A 24,000-nucleotide genomic window follows, 5' to 3' on the forward strand; every position below is an offset into this window, starting at 1 on the left:
TTGCAGGCGCTTACTACACCATTTGCTGGTGGCAGTCTGCCTGTTGTGAAACACATGTGAGGGCTGCTTTGCAAAAACACCTCCATGCAGAGCAAAAGCCACCTCTGCCCCATCACCTTCAAACGTCCCCCAGGGCCCCTCTGCCACCCAGCAAGGAGTCACAGAGGCAATCTGAGGCCTGAATGATGAGGGGGGGAAAGCAAATCTTCAAAAGAGAAAGGAAAATTAAGGAAGAAAGAGGGAGGGAGGCTGAGGATGACTGCCAGTGTCAATGTGACGTGGAAGGGAAGGATCTCTGTCTGACAGGCACTGTGTTGCGGTCCTTCCTTCCCACCTCCAGCCGGCCGGAGATGAGAACAGCATAGGGCATATCCTCATGGCGGGTGAATTGCTGCCTCCTCCTCCTGTCTGGACCAGAGCTGGAGAGAGGTCCCTCCCACTCTGCTCATTGCCCAAAAGCAGAATTTCAAGGAGGCTGGGCTATGATCAGAGCCACCCTTGCCCTAGGGGATGAGCAGGAAGATCTCTGTATGTCAAGGATCCTAGTCAGGCTGCTCTGGAAAAGAGTAAGGTGAGGTCTATCACACATCTGGCTTTGCTGTCAGACAGATTTTGGACACGTGTCCCATCAGACTCTGCACCCCTGCGAGGGGGATGATGGCTCTTTCCAGATCCCAGTTCTGCTTGAGGTGGAGTTTCCCACTCCCATGAGAGTGCCTGAGCTGCCATAGAGGTCTTGGTTAGCCAGAGCATCTTGGTGAGCATGGTTGAGACTGCGTGAGAAGTAAAGATTAGGGGAGAAAGTGGAGGAAGAAAGAAAACACTTGATATGAGGGTTGGAGGAGGTGCTCTGGGCCATGAAGAATGTTTCGGTCACTTTGGGTGGGAGCTTCTTATTCCTTCTGGGCAGAATGACTTTCTGGGTGAGTGGGATGCAGGAGACCAGATTTGTTCATCCCTGGGGCCAGGGCTGACTTTGCTTGGATGTTTATGTCTGGGAGAGAGCTCCCAGCTTTCCTGAAGAGAGATGGCTGGGGTGGGGGGCAGTGTCTCCCTCCTTAGCTGATAACCTCCTTTCTGGGATAAGGATTAAGCTCTTCACTTTGCTGGCTTCTGCAAATGCCAAGCCTGGGCAGCTCATTCTCCCTTGCAGTGCCTGAATGGAAACGTTGCAGTTTCTCAGCATGGAGCCTATGTCTGTTGGTGGCTTTTACCCTGCAGAACTTGGTCGCTCGTGCAGGAAGCCAAAGCCAGGGCTGCTGAGCTGCTGGTCCTTCCCCGCTACCTGCTGGCAAGGTATAGCTTTTAGGGGTGTGTGATGGAGCAGGGTCTCCTTGCTGAAGGGTCCTATTGGAGCATCTCACGAGGGTCGCAGTCCCTCGGTCACTTTGTGTATGGCTTGCAGATGCCTTGGAAGCAGAGTGCGTCCACCCAACTCGGGGAGTGCTCTCTGTCCTGGTGCCTGCGTGCTCACTAATTGGTCCTGACATCTTGACAGGGACTTCATGTGAGGCTGTCAGGAGCGGTTACTGATGCTTGGCAGCACTTCCATGCTGGTGCTGTATGAAGGCTGCAGGTCAGGTCCTCGCAGGGGGCTCAGCTGGGTGAAGACCGCAGGACATCAGTGCCTGGCGGTTCCCTGAGCAATTTCCCATCTGACTTCTGTGTTTATTTTGTGCCTGGAACGTAATATATATGCAAGCCCATTTCTAAGGAGAGGTGTTAAAAGTTACTCCCCTGAGCAGCAGGAGTTGGCTTGACTTTTTATTACTTGGGAAAGGAAAGAATTGCCACCAAAATCAAGTATTTTTTAATGTAAACTTGATTACCAAGTGATCACCTGGAGCAAGCTTAAACCTAGTGAGAAACCATCCTCTCTCTCTCCCCTAGCAAATGCCTGGCTCTAAGTAGCAGAGACCACCCTACAAAATCTCCTAGATCATTCCTATTAGGTGAAGCCTTGCCCAGAGGTGGGAATACCCACATGGCTTTTCTGTGGAGCACAGCCAGCCCTGACAGGGTTATGAAGTTAAACAGGAGTGCATTTAAAGGGAGGGAAAGCATATGGTTCGCCTGGGCTTTTCCTTGCAAGGAAATGCCGTTCGAGGAGCCCTGGGAGAGACAGATGCCAGGACGTGGGGAGCAGGACACAGTGACTTCCAGAAGCTGCAGAGGGGGAGGGACTGCAGCGAGGTTAATTTGGACCTTGGGCAAATTAAAGGCTCAGGGCTGATCAGAGGGCATCAGGGAGTGATTCAGCTGGCCGTTCTGCTCTCAAGTGCCTGCAACACATCGCAGTGCTGTTGAAGGAGCTTATTCAATGGCAAATCCTGGTTTGGTCTGCCTGAAACTATCCAGCTTGGATTTGCCAGATGTGTTTCAGGGGAGACTGTTCCTGGCTGGCTGAGATGGAGGGGCTAAAGGAACTTCAAGCAGGCTTGCTGGCACGCCTGCAGCTGGAGATCCCCAGCCAGGGCCAGCATCCCCAGGGCTCAGAGCAAACAGTGGAGCTGGGGGCTGGGCTGGGGTGGGGTGGCTGAGCCAAGAGCCATGCTGGGAGTCCCGGCTGTCTCAGTTGCTTTGCAGTGCTTCCTCCCCATTGTGCCTCGGTGCTCAAGCACATTGTGGGCTGCATGGGCAGAGCATCCTACTGGGAGGAGGGAATTGCTGGCCCTTGGAAATGAAAGGGAAGCCTGGTTTAAAATAGCTTAGTCGGTGAGTCCCATTCCAGCTTACATCCCTGCAAAATCAACTAATTCAGTTAAGAAAAAAAAAAAGGGGGGGTGGTGAAGGCCTGGTTCCCCAGACCTAAGGGTGGGCAGAGGCACAGGGCTGCCCTGTGGTCGCTGGTCAGGCAGTGGAGAGGCAGTGCCCGGTGCCGCTCCGTGCGAGGCTGGCCAGGGGCTGAGTCAGAGCAGTGAACATCTCCGGAATGTCCCCATGTGCCCAAGGTACTCATCCCCTTTGCAGAGGGAACCAGCAAGCCCTTGGCAGGGGAGGGGAGCCTCTTCTCTCCACTTGTCAGCAGTATCTGCAGGGCTTTGCTGGTTTTTTTTTAGGAGTCTGACCCCTTCCCTTTATAGCTTTGGAGCTTTTGGGTTGGCATGGCTGAAGTGTGCTGCGCTGGTGTACCCTTGCATGAGAGGCTGAGTGGAAAGCCATTTCAAGCACTGATTAAGTCCACTCATACCTTCAGAGCCTTCTGCTTGCCAGTCAAGACCGCAAGCTTTCCTTGGAGAGCAAATACATGTTCAGCTCAGCACACATGTAAAAGCTGGAGCTGATCCGCCTGTTGCGACCAGGGAGGTCAATACTAAAATCTGTGATGCTTGTAAGAAGAACAGGACCTGTGGGTGAGTCCAGGCGAGATCACGGCACGATTAGCCAGGGTGTCAGATGAAAAACCATTTCTTTGTCAGAGAATGCCCACGATATCTATGGAGACAGAAATGGGGTGAATTTGGCTTCAGCGCAGGGTGGAGGTGTGGGAAGCCTTCATCAGCCTGCACAGCGCTGATGCCAATTTGCAAATCAATCTTTGGCATTTTCCCTGGGTTTAGACTCTCAGGACATTGGGGTGACACTGGCTGAGGCTCTGCTGTCAGTATGCCTTGAATAACCTGGAAGAGAAAGGGAGAGGAAAGGCAGAGTCAGGAAGACGAAAAATAAATTGAGAGGATGAATCTCCCGCCTGCATTGAGTCTTTTTTTCCTGTGCTGAAGTTATTTTTCTCTCAACTTGCAGACTTCTAAGCTGTTTGGTTTGTCTTCCCCCTCACCCCCTGTTTTTTCTTTTTCGATCTAAAAAGGCAATTACTAAGCGAAACCAGCCAGTTGGGACGTATTTAGGAGTGTGACTCAGCCTTCGCAACAGCGACTGCCCAGGCCTCCCAGCTGTTGAACTTGCACAGCTGGGCGCAGGTGAGGTGCTCAAGGGCTTTATTTTTTTGGCTCCAAGTCTCTTATTTCCCTCAATTTTAAATTGGCTGCTGCTCTTTCCTGCTGGTGCTAACTGGCCTTTAAGGGAGCGTGTACCTCAGTCATGGGCATGGGCAGCGTAAAGGAGTCGGGAGTACGTTTCTCTAATCCATCTCATACTCCTGGCTCTGGGCAGGACCCTTTCCCCAGATTTATCCTGCCAAACTGTAAAGCCAAACTGTAAAATGTAATTAGGATTACATTTGTAATTTGTACATTTGTAATTTGTACATTTGTAAAATGTAAATCAGGATTTATCCAGATTTTTTTTAATTTTTGTATTGCTATGACTTAGGAGATGGTAGACTGAAATCACGATGTGTATCTGTAGCTGTCCTCCCTGTCTGCTAATGATATGCATTAAATCACTGCAAGAGGCTCGCGTCTCCATTTACCCTTAGGGAACTGGGCTGTACTTTTCAAGGGAGCTAAAGAGAACCAACACCTTGATCCCTTGGACACCAGTAAAGCCCCTGACCTGTAAGCATTGCTTTGCTGCCAGCTCAGAGTGTCAAAAAATCAGAGACTCAGAATCATAAAAGTGCTTTAAAAGCTTGAAAAAGTGCTGAGACCCACTTACGATTTTTTTCTCCGTGGGCAGAAGACTGTGTGTCTCTTGTATTTGTACTGCTTTAGACAACAGCAGAGATTTCTTTGCAGTCCTGACTTGGGGTGCTGGGTCTTGGAGGCAGAAGCCCCCACCGTGAGGGTCGTGAGCATTGCAAGCTGGAAAATAGCTTCCACTTTCCCTCCCACGTCTTGTAAAAGGAAGCAGGTAGAAACCCTTGCTTCTTTCTTTATGTCAAAAAGAGCTTTGAAAGGGGTTTGTGGTGGAAGATACAAACCCGAGGAAGATTTTATGTGACCCCTTCCACGTGGCTGCCCATTTCCCTGGCAGACCCAGGTCTTTTCGACAATATTTCCTATTTCCATCTCTGGGAAAAAGCAATACCTTGAGGCACACATTCTGGCTGTTGCAGCAGTTAGCGGGGCAGGTTTTCCCCTCTTGGCTGCCAGCCCCAGCCCTCTTGCTGGTGCTGGGCTGGCAGCCCCATGTTGGGGCGATGACTCAGTGCCTGGCAGAGGCAGGGAGGGCAGGCAGCAGCCCCCAACCTGCGGCCAAACAGGCTCGGCTTTGTGCTGGCCAGCTTAAAAGGAGCTTTATGACTTCTCTCGGCACGGCGTGAGCCCCAGCTCCTGCACAGGCCCTTCTTTGTGGGAGGGGTGACGTGGTCCCGGGGTGGAGGCGAAGCCGGGTGGGAGGTGGGGAGCAGCCCTGCCAGTGGGGTCCCTCGAAGGGACCGAAACCGGGAGGGGGCAAGAGCCAGGATGTGGAAGCGAGGCCCCCGGGATGCTTAATTCCCATCACATCCAAGGGGAGGCAGGTGCCCTAAGGGTACACCAAGGCTCTGGCTCAGCCCTGAGTTGATGGCAGTCCCCGAATGGCACTTCAGAGTCACCGGATGCATCGTTAGGCGCTGAAGACTGCAACTCTTGCAAGCTGGCGTCAGAGGTCCTAGAAATGATGGGGGAATACTTAGTAAAGCACACCTTGCCAAGAGTCTCCTAATTACATGTAAATATGCAAAATCTCAGCTCTGCAAGGTTTTTGTTCACACTTCCGCTGCTTGGTTTCACATTAAAAAAAAAAGCCAAACCCTCTGCAGCTGCTTTCTCTCTCGGTTGCAGGGACAACTGTATGAACAGTTGTTTTTACAGTTTGGCTTTCAAACCGAAATTACAATTTTTGGTTTGCCTGAACGAAATGGTTTCTGGATTACTCTTTCTGGAGATGGTTTCTCACTCTTTTCTCATCCATTTGCTTCTGTGGGTAATGACAGCAGGAGATAGTCTCCCATCTCTCCTCCCAATGCCTCTGCCCAGGTGGCACGGCTCACATGTTCGTGCAAGGCGCCTTGTTGGGAAACCCAGTGGCCAGAGTCCCCCTCGCTGCCTCCCCCATTGGCCATGAGCATGTTAATCTCTCCCTCAGCCTTGCCAGGCGGACGTCTGCTGCTGTTTTTTCAGCCAGTGTCATGCTGGGGTGATAAAGCATGGAGACTGCCTCTACAACTAAGCTGCCTCTTTAGACAACCTAAGACCTAAGCCCACCGCCGCAGTGGTGCTACAGAGGTAGCAAATGCTGAGACCCACCGTGCAGCCTGCATTACGCAGTGCCCGAGGGTCTCCAGGAGGGGAGTTACTCCACACCGCCGCTGATCCACTCCTCTTTTCCTCAAGGGCTGGACCGCATCATGCCAGGGTGATACCCGCCTGTTGATGGGGCTTATTGCAACATAGGTGCTGGAAATGTCCCTTCTGCAGCTTTTGTCTAATTTTGCTTGAATTCCACTAAGCTCCACAACAACTCCCAGGCAAGGAGCTAAAATACAAGAATTTTTAAACACTGTTTACAACCAGCCTGCTCCCCTCTATGCGTTACTCCAGTTTTAGTGCTCCATCACTTCTGTGGTGTCACCTCAGTAACTGCAGGGCATTTGCATGGCAGAAAGCCTGGAGTGACGCAAGAGGAACCTGGCCTTAAACATGCGTAGAAACAGCTGAGATGATTGGGTAATTTGTCTTCTAGGTATGCCACCGAGCCCAAAGACAGGGCTGCCAGATGATAAGGCAGTACTTGTGTGATAATAGAAATGCTTACAGCAGCCATGCTGAGGTCTGCTGGTGCCGGGCTGGTGCCCAGGTGGGAGTGGGAGGCACCGGTGATCTGCAGGTTTAAATAAACCTGCTTGCAATCCTGAGCTTGAGACAGGCTTCACGTCCTCCCTGTGCCCTGCAGAGTCAGGCCCTCGGAGTCAGCTGTTGTGATTTGGGGCCTGAAAATGCCCCTGAAGCTGCCGGCACACACACAGAGCCACCACCGGGGTAATCAAGCCGCTGCACCGAGACCTGAGCAGCCACCTCTGCCAGCACTGTCTGCCTGTCCCGACCCTCCTCTGCTGCTGGATGCCCCAACCATCCTGATGCACCCACAAATTGCTCTTATCCAGGATGCACTGGCGACGGAAGGACAGGGAGATACAACTGTTCACACAGCAATTTGTTACCTTCTCCAGGAGGCCTGCGTACGGCTTTCTCTCTTAAGTTGTATCAGGATTATCTTTATATTCATACTTCCTCTGAGCAAAATGCTTGGTTCTAAGGAAGGGACTCACCACCTGGCACATCACCTGCATGGCTGGGAGCTGGAGGTGTACATGAGCATCCAAACCAGCCCCTGAGTGCAGACATGAACTCCAATCCAAGCCTGCCAGTGAGGTTGGCAGAGTGGCTCATGCTTGAAGTTGGGGGTCTGGGAAACCACACACCCGCTGGCTCAGAGCATAGTTGCAGACCCATCCCCAGGTCCATGCTACCATCACTGTTGCACCCACTGCATCCTGGATAAGAGCAATTTGTGGGTGCATCACGATGGTTGGGGCATCCAGCAGCAGAGGAGGGTCGGGACAGGCAGACAGTGCTGGCAGAGGTGGCTGCTCAGGTCTCGGTGCAGCGGCTTGATTACCCCGGTGGTGGCTCTGTGTGTGTGCCGGCAGCTTCAGGGGCATTTTCAGGCCCCAAATCACAACAGCTGACTCCGAGGGCCAGCTCTTGCACCAGGAGAAGTGGGCACAGAGTTTGTCGTGCTGCTGGACTCGCAGCAGCATGGGAGCTGGTACCCGTCCAGGAAGTGATGTGCAAATGCGCTTGTGGTCGCATGGCTGGACACGGCACCCACACTGTTCCCAAGCTGCTACGTTACCAAATTTACACATCCTGAGCCTTTTCTGGAGCAAGCCTGGATGGGCAGAGCGGTGCTCAGGCGTGCAGGAACCAAACCCTACAGGGCTCTCCCCTTCTTTAAGGCTTACCTGCGTAGCTTTCCCCAGAGCTGCACCAAGAGCATCAAGATTGCCGAGCTTTGGTTGGACCACCCAGTGTATACAGGCTATAACGTACAGGGGAAATCCTGGGACTTCCTTCTGTCTCAGGTTAGTTAGTCCTGATGTTTCTGGACTGGACAGGGTCCATAACCAAAAGGTTTGCCCCAAGCCCGGGTGGGAGGCACCAGCCCCGGCATGCTTGAGGCAGGCAGGATGGGACCACATCCATTTGCAGGCCTGGAATTCCTGGTGCTGGGTCACCCCTTGGCATTTTTGAGAGGCTTTTTAGAGAAATAGCTATTATATGTGGGCCTCTGCCCAGAAACCCACGCAGCTGTATGGCTGGGAGGAACTGGAGCACCTGAAACTGCTGCAGAAGAGCACGATGCTATTTTTTAAATGGTCCCTTCATCACGGATTATAAGCTAAGACTTAAAGTGAAAAAAGATATGAGATAACACGCCTCTTTAAGGAGGGAAATAGCTCGCTAGCAGACATATGGGGATGCTAAAGCCAGGCCGACAGGTAAATTAACATGACAACTAGCCACTTTTTTAGTTCTTGAAAGTGGCAGGGTATATTTTTAGCACCAGGATTTTAGGTGTTTTAGGTCCGAAACCACCTCAAAGGCTGAAAGTCAAGCCTGTTTCGCCAAGCCCTGCGGCTGTGCTTGGGCAGCCAAGCATTAAAAAAGAAAAAGCCACGTAGCTGGAGAATTCAAACAAAACCTGCTGCCAACCTCGTTTGCTGGGAAGATGAGGCAGGGCTAGGGAAAAAATGGTTAATGGGGCATTTTGCTGCTCTTGCCGCCTCTGTGTTGAGGAGGGTTTGGGAGGATTTCTAAGAATAAATGCCCAGCTCCTGCAGCAAGGGGGGATCAGAGCTCACCGGAGCAAGTACCATCTTGTGGCGTTTGATTTAGGTGGTACATGGAGTCTGGGTGATGAAAGCTGAGCTCTTGAGAAAGGAGGGGAGTTTGAATCTGGCACCATGAAATGGCTTGCCTTTGCCAAGTTATTTGGGGTAAATAACTGACTTTTGTGAGAGAGATTTGTGAGCAGGTCTGTCTTATAGGTTCCTCTTTCTGAGGAGCGGCGTTGAGGCTCGTCACTGTCTGTGGCACAGATCTCAGTTAAACTAATCCTGTAAAAATGCTGCAATATCCTCTTAATTCCTTTTAAACCGGGCTTTCCTCAGGATAGCCACAGCAGAGCCCTAAATCTGCACCGGTTGGATGAGCTGCACTGAGATGCTGGGTGGGGAGCTGGAAGGGCTGGTGGGTCTCATGCTCTCCTGCCACACTGTGACAGGGCAGTAAATTTGGCTGAAGGGCCTGTGGGATGGCCAGGCTTATTTTTCTATATGAAAATTTACAGAGTGGTGGAAAAAAGCAACCCTAAAACTTCTTCTCTCTCCCAGCTTTCCACAAAGCTCCCAGCAGAACAAGTAGTCACTTGGGGCACGTGCAGGTGGTCCACCCAGGTTTGCTGAGTCAGGAGACAAGACAACTCCACCCCACCAAATCTCAGGTTTCAGTAAAACACTTTCTTCTTCTTCATGTCATGAAGGACATTTCCCTCAGGTGAGAGCACTGTGCCATGCAATTTGCAGACCTCCCGCAACAAAATTTAGTGGGGGAGGAAAATGCCCCCTGTTTCACAGGTCCTGATGGAGCAAAAGGTCTGCCCCAAAGTGATGATATTCCTGCATTGCGATCCAAGGCTGCAGGTTTTCCTTGGAGCTGGGCTGGAAGAAATCCCACAGGACTTGGAAGGAGACAGGGAGGGAAGAGGCAAAGAGAAGACGGAGAGAGACAGAGAGCTGGGTACCAGGAGAGGCTGTTTGAGATATTGAACAGGCTATCAAGTGCATCAAAATCATGTTTCCTGGCATCCTGTACAAACCTCCCATGATTTTACAGCGACAATATCCACGGTTTATCAGCAACAGCAGTTTAAGTGCAACCCTGAGACTGCTCTGGTCCCTCGTGCTCCCTTGAGTAGAGACTCATGCATCCTGAGGGCAAAGTCACACAGTCACACGTACATCAGCAGAGCAGGTCCATCAAAGCAGGGCTGTTGTCCCATGAGCAACCTCATGTCCTGCTGCCACACGGACCAGGGCTTTCACCCAAAGGCTTGGTCCTGAGCCTCTCACTCATCTGCGAGAGCACGAGTCAAAAGATGCGTTTGCCCCTCACTGCCCTTCACATGCGTTAAGGAGCTGGGCTGACCCTGGTCAGGCTCGGAAGGAGGGTTGGAAGGAACGTGGCTAGGGGGATTTCTGGCGGCCATCCCCAGAGCGGGTGAGATGTAGGTCAGGCAGTCCCAGGAGAAGGTGGGCTGTGGAGGAAAGGTCACCTAGAGAAGCCCAGGAGGAATGTGGCTCGTCCACCTACGGAAAAGAGAGGTGATAGCAGTATTTGAGGTAAACGCTTTGTCTCCAGCTAATTCATGTCACTGATTCCCACTCGCTGAGCCTAGACAGGCCTTTCAGAGAAAGTCTAAACATTAACAAAGCGAGCGGTGTGCACACAGCGGGGCAGCTCAAACACAGCGTGGGCGGTATGCTGAAGGGCATTCACACACAGGCATGGCGGAGGGGGGTCCTCCCCGACACTGGAGGTGCAGTGTTCAAGGCTGACTTGTATCGACTCATCAAATATTTGTTTGCATCTGTGACCTTCAGACTTTCCCATCATAGGGGTGATTTTGGCTGCAGGTGTGCTGGCAGCCACTTTGAATTTCAGCACGGGCCGAGAGCAGGGCAGGATGGAAGAGCTCCTGTACTCGGTGCCAGGCCCTGGTAAAACTCACCCCTGCCCTGGGGGCAAGGCTCTCACCAGCACTCTTTTTTTCAGAAAGTTGTTCCTGAGCAAAGGTGGTGCCAGGGGAACCTCTGCACCTATTTGATCCAGGCCTGGCCATCCCTATTGCCAGCCGGCAGAAATCACTGTCACTCTGAACATCAGTGGGCAGCAGTGATTTATCCCTGCTGGGCACCCTCTCTTTCTTCAAGCAAGCAGAGGGCAGACTCTCCTTACTGATGCAATGTGATGGCCAAAGTCCTCTTTGTCAGTTCAGTGCAACAAAAGCACAAACCCTTTCCTGATGCTTTATGGGCAGGTGAACACCTCTATTCCCTTCAGATACCTTGCTTGCCCCTGAGGGAGAATTTGGGGTGAGCGGGACAAAGCTGTTATGGTAAAGGTCCTCTCACTGACACCTAGCAAAAAGGCATCCTTTCTCCTGAAAGGTGTCTTCCCTTCACGCAGATTTTTGTGCTTTCAGAAGCCGAGCTCCAGACTTTCACACCTCAGAGAGAATGGCCCCACTATGCACAGGTAGCAGCGAGGTACAGGACAGGCTTTTCTCGGCAGTGGCTTCTCTTAGGGGCTGACTGATTCTCAGTATGAGTGTGCCTGCTTCCTTTTGTGTTTACCGAGTGTAACCTGCAATTCTTACTAATTATGGCAATATTCCCTGCTGCTTGTAGATATTTGGGCAGAACCATTTCTGTGGTTTTCATTAGCTAAATGCTGCATTGCTAACTAGACTATTTCCTGTTAATATTTTTTTCTGTGTTTCTGAGGTAGCTTCCCCTTATCCTACACGTCTCTTCTTCCTAGCTCAGGACTTCCTTCCCCTACCTGGCTTGCTTTTGCCCCTGGGCAGGGTGCCCCACCTCTCTTGCAGGGTGTCCTTGCTGATTTGGTAACCTACTTGTTTGCAGGCTTATTTGAACTCAGTCACATCTTTCTTGGCCAGTCGGGGTTTGCCTGTTCCTTTGCAGCACAGAAAGGGAATGAGCTCAGCAGCTGGTGATGGCTGCGGCTACCAGCAGCGATGTGGTTCTTGTTTCAACTCCTGTTTCCTCTTTCCAGAACGGCAATTTGCTATAACTGGGCTGTCAGTGACTATGGGCAGAGGCCAGGATTTGGGCTGGCTGTGTGATTATATGAAGGCTCTTGCTCTATGTGCCAGTTCCTCATGGGAATACCAGCAACAGTGCTACAAATCTCTGGTAGTCAAGACTTTTGGCAGTGTTGACCAGAATTCAGTTGTTTTTGTGCTCTGCTGGTGAGGTGCTGCTTTCATATAAATACCCTTCCCATCCCTGGAGGGTGCATCTTTTCCCCAGGACTTATATTTAATATAGCAACTGGTCAGAGAAATGAGCAGCGATGTGCTGCAGTGTTTTCTGGTATACCCACATGAACAAGTGTCTGTGCTGGGCCCAGGCCGGACATGAATCTGGAGAACCTGCGACAAGATCTTTGGATGTGATTTGTTTTGGACAATAGCTTAAATGACATGATTTGACACAGCAATGTACAGTCCATAGACAAATATTTCTCTGTATTTGAAAATGCAGCTCTTCTCCCTCTCCTACTCCCCTTCTTAAGCTATGTGCTGCAGCTTGACATCAGTCAGTCCCTCCTGGGCAAGGAGGAGAAAAGCAGCTCTTGCCCTAAGGGAAGCTGCTGCCAGCAATTGAAGGCAGCTGCCTGGCTAGTGCAAGCACCTTACCAAAAGATTTACAAAAATATTTTTGATTCAAACTTTTCATGCCTTTCAGGAGCTGTATGGTAGGTGTCATCTTCTCCCCATCTTTCCAGGTGGCTGAATTCCTCTGGACGACTGCATCTTCCATGAGGTGCTTTGCTTTTATGTCTGGAGAAGGTGCAACACCACCATGAAGTTGCTCATAGGAGTCCATCCTGGGAGATTAGGCCTCTCTGTGGAGAACAGGGATAAGTGAGCATCAGACTACATATCCTGTAAGTCACTGTTGCAGTATGTTTTGAATCCACCTGCTTTGGAGTGTTAGCCAAAATATGTTTGGGGAATTCCCTTTTCCCATCAAAACCCACTTGAAACTCTCTACAATGTAACAATTTGCATATGAAAACATATGCAAAAAGTTAGCTGGATATAAAAATCACCTTTTCTAGTCCCGCTAGCAGATTTGTATGGTTCCTGTGGGTTACAGACTGTGCCTCGTTAGGAGTCACTCCTGGCAAGTTTTATCTGATAAAGGACAATGTGAACTTCATATCTTCTGGACCATGGTGGGCTAAGGGATCAGCTGATCTCTAACTGTGCCCTGTGCCCCTCCATGTTTCACAGGAATGCCTCTGAAAGACAGGAGGAGGAAGGCAGGCAGGGAAACAACTGTCTCCAAAAGCGACTCCAGAAATCTCAGCTCTGCCAGTGACCGCCGTGAAAGACCAGGCGTTTGGCAGACCCCTGCCTGGCTGTCCGATGCACAATCACCACAAAGAGGTCGAACGGCACCAGCTTCTGGAGACACAGCAGCGGCTGCTAAAACATCGGTTCTGCATCTTCTTGCTTCACAGTGGTCCGCCACAGGGGACAGTGTGGTGGCACGAATCAAGCAGGTCAAGTAGCAATCTTCCCGAGTTCTCGGTCACTCACCATTGGGAAGCCCAAGGTTGGTTTCGAGGCCAGGAGAAAGGAGCCCAGGGGTGAATTCACGCTCACATGCCTGTAGACACCTGAGCCCCAGCTTGGAGTGAGGACACCCGTCAGGGCGACTGCCTGGATGGGGAGAGCTGAGTCCCTTTACCCTGTGGGATGTGGAGCTGTGGCAAAGCAACATAGTCTACTCCCTCTGCTTCCCTTCCTTCAGCAGCCTGCTCACCTGCAAACCTTTGTGTTTCAAAAGTGCCCGCAGCCACCAGGGTCACCCGAATTTCTTCCGGATGTGGCTGTGCTGCCAAAGGAGCATCTTTGCATCCCACAGGGAGACGGTGGACTTGGTTTCAGCCAGTCAGCGTTTCGCACCGCGCGCTGTGGCAGATCCCCAGCGTGCTCTTTGGCAGATCCTCCAAAATGCTCTTTGGCGTGACCTGGCCAGCAGCCTGACGCCAGTGGGCTCTGCCTTTGAGGGTGTGATGCACTGGGACAGAAATGCCTGGTCCCGGGATGCTCCACAGCCTGGCAGCAGGGTTAGCATCACAGTTTTCACACAGCTAGCACTGACAGCGGGTCTGTCCTTCTGCAGCCCGGTGCGGTCGGGATGCACCCTCCCAGGGAAGCTGGGCGTGCTGGTCTGGGCCCAGGAAACCTCTCCATGCCACTAGGCTCTCTCAGAGGCCCTTCATCTCCGTTTCCCTGCATGTCCCTTTCATTGCCTATGTCTGTTTTTACTTGGAGCTTGGTCGCTGTCTCTGCTGTGTGTGTTCGTAGTGTCTGGCAGAACAGGTTATCAGTGCTGGTTCTGGTTGCAACGTGCTAATTCAGATGCCATGCTCTTTTATTCAAGTGGGTAAAAATCCCTAAGAAGACCTAGTGTCTTCTAATCTGTACTTGCATCCCTTTGGAGACAGCTGTGCAGAAACATCTCTGGGAGGGGGTCACACTCACTTTTGTGTACTCTGTGTGGCCCTTGATCTTTTTTTGTTTTAAACTCTGAACAGTGTCTGTTTGATGGATGTTTAACCTGTACTTTTAAAGATATCCATGTCGATATGCTGATCACTCAGCTGCTGGAAGGTGGCATTTGTGAGGAGCAGGGCCACTCACCATCTTGGTGATCCACCATCAGCTCTTGCTTCATTTTCCTGTTCTCCATCGAGTAGGGTGTTGCTTTCTGTCTCGTGCCTCCAAAAGCACTGGGCAATGCTATCAGTGTAGTGCAGACTGGCCGCAGAGGTAGCAGTTGGATGGATTTGTCTCTACGACATCCCAAAATCTTGTACCTTCATGGCCGTGTTGCCATTCCCCTGAGGTCTTCTGGCTGGAGGTTTGTGGTACGTGCTGAGCGACGTGGCCAGGCTGTGGCAGGAGCATCAGCCTGATCTCCAGCGTGGTGGGGTCCATGCTGAGCGTGAGCCTTGCACTGTTGTCTCCTGCCACATCTGCAGGTCAGTGCTGCTCTCATTCAGCTCCAAAGCTGTTTTCATTCAGGACGTAGCATGTGGGGCTTCACTTTCAGGACTAGTATCGCAGTTTCTGGAATTGTGTCAGCTTGTGAGCTGAAAGCCAAGTTAAAAATGAACTTGGTGGTGTTTAGAGAGATGTTTGGGTAAGTACTTCTAGCTGCAAAGAAGGACGATGTGCAAGTCTGACCCCACACAGATTGGGGTCCACACATGCGCTGATGCCAGGGACGGGTCAAGCATTCCCCCCTCTGGAAAGCTAGGAAAGGCTGTAAGTTCAGCCTTTCAAAATACCGCCGTGCCAGCCAAAAGTCTCTTTCCACGTGTTGGAAAGGCAAATAAAACGGAGCACCAGGGAGCAGGCAGAACTGGCCTTTTATTGCCAGCTCTTCTTGGCTAGTCGGCAAGGGGGAGAGGATGTTTCCCTCAGACCTACTTTATGTCTCCCTCTCTCTTTTTTTTTCCAGTAGGAAATTGTGAGCGCATGAGTTAAGCAGAGCCCCAGGGAATGGGAATCTTCGGAGCAGCGTGTGGCTGGCGGGGTGCAAAGCTGGCGGCCAGGGTAGGACGCGCACGTACTCACCGTGCACTTGGCATCGCTCAGCTGCTTCACCAAATTCCTTCCCCTCCCCTCCCCACCCAGACTGTCTCTCCCCAGCTCCCGTCGCTGCGGGCAGGTTGGGAGTAATGCCACCACAGCGCCGTGAGCTGGGGAAGGGCCTGCCTCTGAAAGTAATCCCTGCTCCTCCTCCCTCCCCAGTATTGACCTTTTTTTAAGCTGGATCCATTCCCTAATCAGGCTGTCCCCCCAGTCAGGGACAGGGTGAGCCGTGGCGGGTGGCTAGGAGCGGGGAAGGGGTGTGCTGCCCATGGCTGGGGGAAGCCAGCACAGGACTGCCTGGTAGGTTGGCCACCAAAAGCACTGCCAGACTCAGTGGCAATCGCTCTCCTCCAAGTTGGCCCCGCGAGTCATTGCACTCTGTTCTGCATCCCGAGGCCATCCCAGTTACAGCCACCCTGCTCTGTCCGTCACGGCTACGGCAGCAGGAGCTGGTCAAAGCCGTGGGTGTGGGAAGGAGGTAGTGTCTTTCACCCCTGGCATGAGCCCCTAAAATCTCTTGGGAAAATCAGCACCAAAAATACTGACTGATACTCCCCAAGCAGTGGAGGCTCCTGGAGCTGGCACAGCTGCTGTTGTGTACCCTGGATGTCCGTGGGTGCCAGAAAAGCCTGCAGCATCAGAGGGACAGGCCCTTGTTAATACACCCCGATGACATGCTACCCCTGAGTTGAACGAGACCATGTGCTGGCTAATGCACATCAGTGCAGAGACCTTCCAGGCTGGCTGGGAAAGCCCCGGGAGATGTTGAGATCATGAGATCTGTACTGGAAAAATAAATGAGCGTATCTTCCTGTGACAATTCAGTCTCCAGCGCACTCCTACATGGCACTTCTCCCCTGCAGCTTCTGCCCAGGATGTTAATGCTGAGAGATATCTTGTGTTATTTACTCAACTCTCTAGCAACATCACTGGAAGGAGCAGGGGTGCGAACGAAGCCTGTACTCTCTGCAAGATGGGCAGCTTCAGCCGTGATAACTCACCTGCTGGAAAAAACAAACCTCCCTGGCTGGGGCAGGAGGGGACGCAGCCTCTGCTGCTTCAGAGGTTATTGACAGCAGTTCCCAGCTGCTGTGGGACAGGTCCTCGGTTCGGATCAGCTTCCCAAGGAGTGAAATGTGAAGGGTGCTGTGTCTGCCCACGCACCTGGACAGCACCGGGCACAGTGGGACCTCCTCCTCGTTACAGGTCTGGTTGCAGAGCAGCTAATCCAATATTATTAATGGCAATCAGAACAGACATGATGTAATTTAAACCACTAGGCTTCTATAAAAGGATTACTCTTAGGTATTGAGCTGCCCAAGGATGGGGGGAAAAGCATTATTTTGTATATAGAGGAAACCTCCTGACCCTTCAAAATGCTATGGGAAAGAGGAAATAACTATGAGAAAATAGAGCAGACCAGGCCTTCATCTGGTGATCTGGTAGATGAGCAGAAGCACATCAGCTTACAGAGTGGCAGCAAAGTAGCTGCAGGCGGTCTGGCCCAAGGCCTTTCAGCAGCTACTGGTGTGGCTCCCTGAAATGCTGCAAGGAGCTGGAAACCTTTGTCTTCAAGCAGGAATGTGCTCAAAAAGCAAGCATCGGAAACTGCACAGCGTTGTTCCTTCCCTCTCCTGTTAGACCTGCCATCCAGCCCTTGCTGGAAGGGGAGGCACGCAGAGGCTTTGCAGGAAAACCTGTGTGGATGCTTTAATTGGCAGCCAAACTTTTCCTGGGAATGCAGGGTCCAGTTTGATGAAGGATGGGATGAAAAGGGTGAGTGTATGCCTGCCACAGAGCTGAGAGCATGGTCATTACAGCTCTTGCTTATAAATGCAAGAGCTCAAAAGCCTGGCCTGATGGAGCCAGGCTTGAGACTTGAACACTTGCCACCCAATTCCCAAGGTATGGGTTGCTTTAACCCTCTGGGGTCAGGTTACTTTGGTGTGGGGATGGTTTCTTTCACTTTTCCTTTTAAACACTTTTGAGACAGCATTCCCTTCCTGTCTCTGCAGGACATTTGCACTCACTGGGATCATATGCTGCAGAGTACTAAAGCTTTCACTCAATGAGACGTGCTCTGCACAGGTCCTCATCTTCGTACAGAGGGAGCCCAAGACTCTTCCATGCAGATACAGGGAGAGTCAAAGCTGAAAATCTGTAAATCTAAGCTGCATCTAGAGCTGGTTACAATAGCAAATATGAGCCTGGAAAGCTGAAGGAGATGGCATGCTTAGCTCTTCTGGCAAGTAGTTGTAGTAACCTCCTTCAGGGGAAAAAGAGATGGGGTCCTTTGGTCTTGGCCTCCAGAGAAGGAAAGTTCTGGCAGGCACCTGATCTGAGTCACTGCTGAGATGGGACACTCACAGCAGCCTTACTGACACCCCTCTGTGTCAATGGAGAGCTGTCTTTGACTAGGGAATACTGAACCAAGCCTGGGAGGTAGCTGCTCTAACCAGGTGTTCATCTGTCCTCTAATGGAGAGATGGCTCTCTATTTCTTCTGGGCCATTTTCTTTAGTTCTAGGTAGGCGTCCTGCATTTCTCTGCCTGGTTGTGTCTGCATCAATGCAGTTGGGACTTAACTTGCCTCTGTCAAACATCAGAAGAAGTTGCTTTGCTTTGGCCAGAGTATTAGGCTGGCTCTGTGCCTTGACCAGCGTGCCTCTAGTCCTTGGACAAAACCCCCAAGGGACAGCTTGGGAAATGAATACTTCAAGCCTTTCCTCTAGCAAAAGCTGGGCATCTCTAGCTCTGGGAATGGACAGGGTGGGAGACACCCCTGTAATGCTGATGGCCCTCGGGCATGCGTGTCCCGACCCTCCCTGGCAGAGTCACAAACTCCACTTGTGAATGGAGAAGTCAATAGGAAGATCAGCTGTAACACTGACAAATACCAGAAGATCATACTGCGCCTCACTAAAGGAAGAAGAAAGAAACCACCCCAGAGTCACTCGGCTCAAATGAGAAGAAAGTCTGAGCACTGTGTCCTTCAGGCTGACTCTCAGAAGAGGTTTGGTGCTGGGAGGTGCTGAGGCGAAGGATGGCACAGAGAAGAGGAGTTTCACTTTATGCATGTAACCACCATCTTCTGCAAAGCAGACCTGGCTGGACTAGGGAAGATATGATCTGCTGCCTTTGATTTGGTGAGAAGTAAACCGTAGTGGGGAAAAAACTGGGGAAAGATGCATGTGAGTTTGCAGCAGGGAACGTCCCCGTGAAACAGCTGTAACCCACATCCTCTCCGCGTTAGCAATCAAGAGTGGCTGCCAGCAGCCAGGGCAGTGCATCTGCTGGGGCTTTCCTTGCTGCCAGCCAAGTGATAGTTTCCATGATGGGCAAATGTGGGCAAGCAGGAAGAGATCGGCTATGCTGTGAGGTGAAAGTGTGTGCGTCTGACCCGCTGCGTGGTTCTCCTGCGTGGCAACCGGTGAGGACCAGAATGAAGGGATGTCCGTCTGGAGTCAAGGGCTGAGTCTGCATCATTAGCACAACCCAACCTAGACCTTCACGCTGTCGCACAAAGACCTGGCCTAAGCCCAAGCCCTTCTAGGAGGGAGAGAACAGGGCACGGTCCATCCCTTGTCAGATGTCCACAGAGGTCATGCCACAGCAGTGGGGTGCATGACACTACCGTCAGTAATCCTGAACAGGGCTGATTTTTGGTGTTGGCTCTGGACCCGTGCTGTTGCCGGCATGGTGGGTGGGAAGCATGTGGGTCACAACCCACTGCCTGCTTCTTTCACTGAGGATGTGACCTCCGGGGAGCCAATGGTAGGCATGGAAAACCTGAAATATCTCTGCCTTGAAGCAGGCTGTGTCACCCAGCCTTAACTTTTTTCCTTGCCCACATGCTGGCCATGGGTCTTGTGGGTGGCAAAGCTGCACAGCCCTACAGCGCCAGATACCCTTGTAGCCGAGCTGCTCCCAGTTGCTTCCAGAAAATAATCCACCGAACCCCTCCAGGCTCATGTCCCTTGCAACAGGGACCCATCCCAAATGGTTGTGCCAGTCTGATGTGCCAGGTCTCTATGGATCTGTGCCTTGCAATGGCTTCTCTGATGTCTAATGATGGTTCAGCTCATGCTCCAGCCTCTCTGGTGGGAGGGAGGGCTTTGTAGGAGCTCTTCTCCAGAGCTCTTTCCCCAGAAAACTCACTGAAATTTACTATCTTTAGAAGTTCTTACCCTCTATCAAATCTGTTTGAAAGGGCTCAGTGCGTTGAAATGTTAAAAGAGGGGGAATGATGAGCAGATGCAGTTCTTGCTTAAGTTTTAATGGCCTTAAGAAACCATACTAAAACCATGTTAAAAAAAAGTTGTTTCCTGGAAAAGTTTTCCAAAGTCTCAACTCGATTTCCTTTCCAGCATCATGAAAGCCGCTCTTTGATAAATATTGTAATTAAAAAACCCAACAGTCTTATTTTTTCTACAATTCATTTTAATGTTATAAATTCAGTGGGGGAAGGGAGTGCTTAGAAATAAAATGTCTGTATTTTCTCATACAAACATATCGTTCTTAGGAAGACACTTTCTTCTTTGACAAGGGTCTTTCTGTTGGAAAACGGTTGCTTAACTTTGCCCTGACAGCCCAGGGACAGTAAAACTTGTCAGCGTGGAGAAACTGAGTGGCCTGGCTGGAGTGGGATAATGTTCATATTAACGGGGCAATTGTCCCTCTAACTCCACGGCGGCGGTGCCAAGCGATCCCCACCGCCCCATGATCCCCCCTCAGGCTCTAACGCAGCTGCTGACTTGTGGCACATTTCTTTTCCTAGATGTCACCTTGGGGTTTTTTCCCCCGCCTCTCTGGATTTCTAGGATGCTTGAACTCATTTCTGACTGTGGTATTGCTGATGTGGATGGGCTGGGCTGCATTTTTAGGATCTGATTCAAAGCCCACTGAAGGCAGGAGCAATTTGCTGTTGATGTCAGTGGTCTCTGGAGCAGGCACTGTGTAACTGCTTTTTTTTTTTATCCAGACAATTGCAGTTAAAGGGAGCGAAGGAAAAACACCACATTTTATTTTAAAAGTAAAGCGCTCAGGCCAGGTCCCCTTGCTGCTGAGCAGCCGAAACAAGGATCCTGCTTAAACCAGGGTATTGCACCAGACCCCCCAAAGCAGAGAGAGATACCGAATTGCTCACCCCTTGGGAAAATTGAGACTGTCCTCTTTAAAAGAGAGATTTTACTTTATTTGGATTTTGTTTTCTAAACAAATGAAGGGCTTTGTGAAGGAAAAAGAAAAAACAAAGAAAAACCCTTTTTCTTTTTCTTTTTCCTTTGTGGGAGGAAAAAGAAAAACCCAGTGACCTTATGGTGAGCATGTCAGGAATCTGCAATACATCCAGCCGATGGTGAACCTCTGTAAGGTCTGGCCATGCCAGCATTGCCTGAGCCCATGGAAGGAGAGCACAGCGCAACCCATACTGTCCATACCAGTGAGCACTAGCCGAGATTGTACCTCAAAGAGAAGGCAAGGGCTTACAGAAATTGCTGTGTTTATCAGCTGCAAGTATTCCTGGGAGGAGGAGGGGTTGTAAGGTATTCCTACTTTTTCAAGTAATTTCAATATTCATAGAGGCAGTTGTTCCAAAAGAGGTGTTTCTGCACCATGCACGGTGCATGTAGGCTGGTGCATGCCACCAGGGACAGGATTCAGCAGAGAAAATTGTGGGCAATGTAGGTTGGATCAGTGAAACTCTCCAAAGGACGTTTCTACCAACAGACCCAAATTCCTGCTTTGCAACCCCATAGAGCATGGGTGCATTAGAGGGGATGGCTATGCCGTCAGCTGAACCTCATTTGCCATGTGGCTGTGAGAAATCTGACAAAAAGATCCCCCCTAAAAGGTGAGCAGCTATTATTTGGAGGAGCTGATGTCTGCCTGCTAGCTACAGCAGCCAAACAGCGAGGTTAAATGAGAGATGCAGCGTTTTGGGATGGCTGAAGCTGGGGTGGCTCCCCAGGCAGAGAGGGCCAGATCCAGGGCGGTGGAGGGTGCAGCTCTGCAGATGTGGAGGGGGCACCGGGCTCCCACCTCAGCTCAGGATCTGACTCACGGCCACGTTATCGTGGAGGGTGGATGACGTGAAATGATTCACCGTCATCAACCGTCGGCATTCGATGAGGTTGAGTCAGGGCCAGCGGGCTTAAAAACTGGCAGATTGGTTAAATGTTTTTGGACAAGGGGAGATGTTGGGTCTTCTCCTTTGCCTGCTGGATTGTGGACCTCTGGATGGTGGCCAGCTTGTATGCGATGCTCTTCCCAGAAAGCACGAGGCAAAGCTGCTTGGCCGAGCATGTAACCAGAGCTCAGTTGGGTCTACGAAGAGCTGACTTTTGCTGCCTCTCACAGATGCCTCTGGGCCCATCTTTGCTTGGGAAATGGATGCCTGTGGGAGGCTGGGGGCTTCCACCCTGTGATGGGTGCAGGGTGATCTTCTTCAGCCTGGCAAGTGTCTGGCTGTTCCTGTCATGTGTCCTCTCCATGCCATGGGATGATGGTCCCTGCTGCATGACCCGTGGATCTCACACCCTGGGTCTGAGTGCCGTGAGGTTACGTGGAAATTCGCTGCTTTTGGGGCTGCTCAGTTTTTGTTTGCTGCCTTTTGAAATCTTCAAACACCCTTGTAACTACAGGAGGCTCAAGGAGAAACGCCAAATGCTTAGTCTCGTGACAAAGCCGCAGACACCAGAGAGCTGCCAGGAGAGCAGGACCCAGTAGCAGTTAGTGAGCAGAAAAATGTATGTATAGGTAACCCTCAGTATAAACTCCCAGTATGGGGGCCAAGTGGCAAGTGAGGAGCTGCCAGGGAAGGTGTGTGAGATTTGGGTGGCTATTTAATTGGGAAGAATTACAGAGTCATTGGGACTGGATTGCTTATTTGACTTTCCTTGGACTTCATCCAAAGCCTGCTAAAGGCTAACATGATTTTCTTTTCCACTGACTTCCGTGGGCTTTGGATCAGGATCTTTGTGCCTGCAGGGTTATCTCAATTTCCTGGAACTCGTTCACTGTTTGAATTTGCTAAGTATATTTACTGCCAGGCTGCTTTTCTCTTTCACTCCCACCGTTTGATTGCAAAAATTTCCCAGCAGCTGCTGGTTACAGGAGCAGTGTTGCTCTCTCAAAATTGGCCATGCACGTCCCTGGGTGTCCCCTTCTCCAGCTGGCCCTGTGTAACTCTTAAAACATCATAAGATCCACTACGAGCTTGCCTCTTGCAAACCATTCGGTGCCGTTAAAGAAGATTCAGGAGTGTCAGGCAGCATTATTATTATTGTTTTTCTTTTCTTTTTGAGCCTCAGACACTCTTTCGCAAAGGCACGGGCTCCCCAGCAGACGTGTTTGCTCTGCATTTATTACCTGTTTATTCGCTTGGTTGCAGTCAGGCACAGCACCAGCCGGAGCCTCCCCCGTGCTGTCTGCGCCTGATCCCTGCCTGCACCTATAATTGCCCCTTGATCTCCGTGTGAGCCTTGCCTCTTCCCGCATAACGGGCAGCATTTCTCCCGGGAAGACGGGAACGCCGGAGGACAAAACTCCTTGTTCCTGAGCAGCGGCAGGAGTAAGGCAGAACATTTAATGAGCCTGATTAATGAATGTGGCTTCATCAATGCACCCAATAAACGAGCATGGATAAAGCAAATGTTCTGATTGGCTCAGCTAGAATTTATTTGAATTGCTGCAGGGGGATAAATTTTGGGGTGACGGTGTATTTTTTTCTAGGTGACTGGGGAGGAAGTGTAGCCTTGCGGTCCCAAACCTGCCCTTTGGGCTGGGAGATGGCGGGGTTCCTGTTTGAGCCCTCCTGTGAACTTGTGTACAGCTTGGTACTGTGGTTTTCAGCGGCAGTGCAGGCGTGGAGGCCTGTCTGTTGTCCGCTTGGACTGACAGCTTTTTGATCAGGTAAGGGTGAAAAGCCATTTCATGAGCAAAAAGGATCTGAGTTTGCACAGTCCATACTACAAGCCCTTCCCTCCCTTTTCTAGTACTAACATAATACTAATAAATGCAGAAAATTTTCTAGTAAAAGCCCTGGCTGTAAGTGTTTAGCACCTTCTGAAGAGCAAAGTGGCCTGACATTTAAAAATAGAGGAACCCAAAGTGAGGGGGTGGTTTGGAGAGCAGAGACTGTGGAGGAGCAGGGCTGAGTCACTGCGTCGCCCGTGGGTCCTCCTTGGAGCCCCAGGAAACGATGGAGAGCCATCCGCGGAGATAGTCCACCCCACTGCCTCTCCCCGGAGGCGGGTGGTTGTGTCACCTCCAGCCTCTCACCCAGGAGAGCAGGTGCTGATGGTTGAGCAAGGCTTTGATGATCCTGCCTGAATGGCTACCAAATTAATCCCAAATCCCAAAGTCCCTCTTTGGAACAAAGTGCCCTCAGTAATATCTACAGACTTGCAAACAAGTGTGTAACTTGCTTTTCCGCTTGAACTAGGGCAGGTTGACAAGTATCTATTCTTGCTTTTTTAGCTATTAATGGAAATTTGACTCTTTTAGGAAAATGCATCTCATCCAGGAGTCAAGACAGTCCTTTAATTTTTGGAACCAGATGGAAAAAAACCCAGCTTTTAAATCAGGCCTCTCTCCCCCTTGAGCATTTCTGAGCCCTCCAAGTAGACCTGCACTC

At 51.0% G+C, this 24,000-nt stretch overlaps 2 long non-coding RNA genes across 3 annotated transcripts; one reads left to right on the forward strand and one right to left on the reverse strand.

Annotated features, from left to right (window-relative positions):
* The first annotated feature begins 505 nt into the window (after window positions 1-505).
* LOC140649651 (uncharacterized) lies at window positions 506-23,895 on the forward strand. Of its 2 annotated transcripts, XR_012041703.1 has the most exons (5): window positions 506-571; window positions 3,809-3,920; window positions 12,480-12,641; window positions 12,991-13,262; window positions 23,097-23,895. It is a non-coding gene; the product is annotated as an uncharacterized lncRNA (long non-coding RNA). The 2 variants fall into 2 exon arrangements; XR_012041702.1 differs by lacking the exon at window positions 23,097-23,895 and having other exon boundaries at window positions 12,991-19,847.
* LOC140649650 (uncharacterized) lies at window positions 9,754-20,862 on the reverse strand. Its single transcript, XR_012041701.1, has 3 exons — window positions 20,678-20,862; window positions 12,433-12,599; window positions 9,754-10,255 (listed from the first exon to the last, which is right to left on the reverse strand). It is a non-coding gene; the product is annotated as an uncharacterized lncRNA (long non-coding RNA).
* Window positions 23,896-24,000: the final 105 nt, after the last annotated feature.

This window comes from Ciconia boyciana, chromosome 3 (genome assembly GCF_034638445.1).
Source record: "Ciconia boyciana chromosome 3, ASM3463844v1, whole genome shotgun sequence".
NCBI classification, from domain to species: Eukaryota; Metazoa; Chordata; class Aves; order Ciconiiformes; family Ciconiidae; genus Ciconia; species Ciconia boyciana.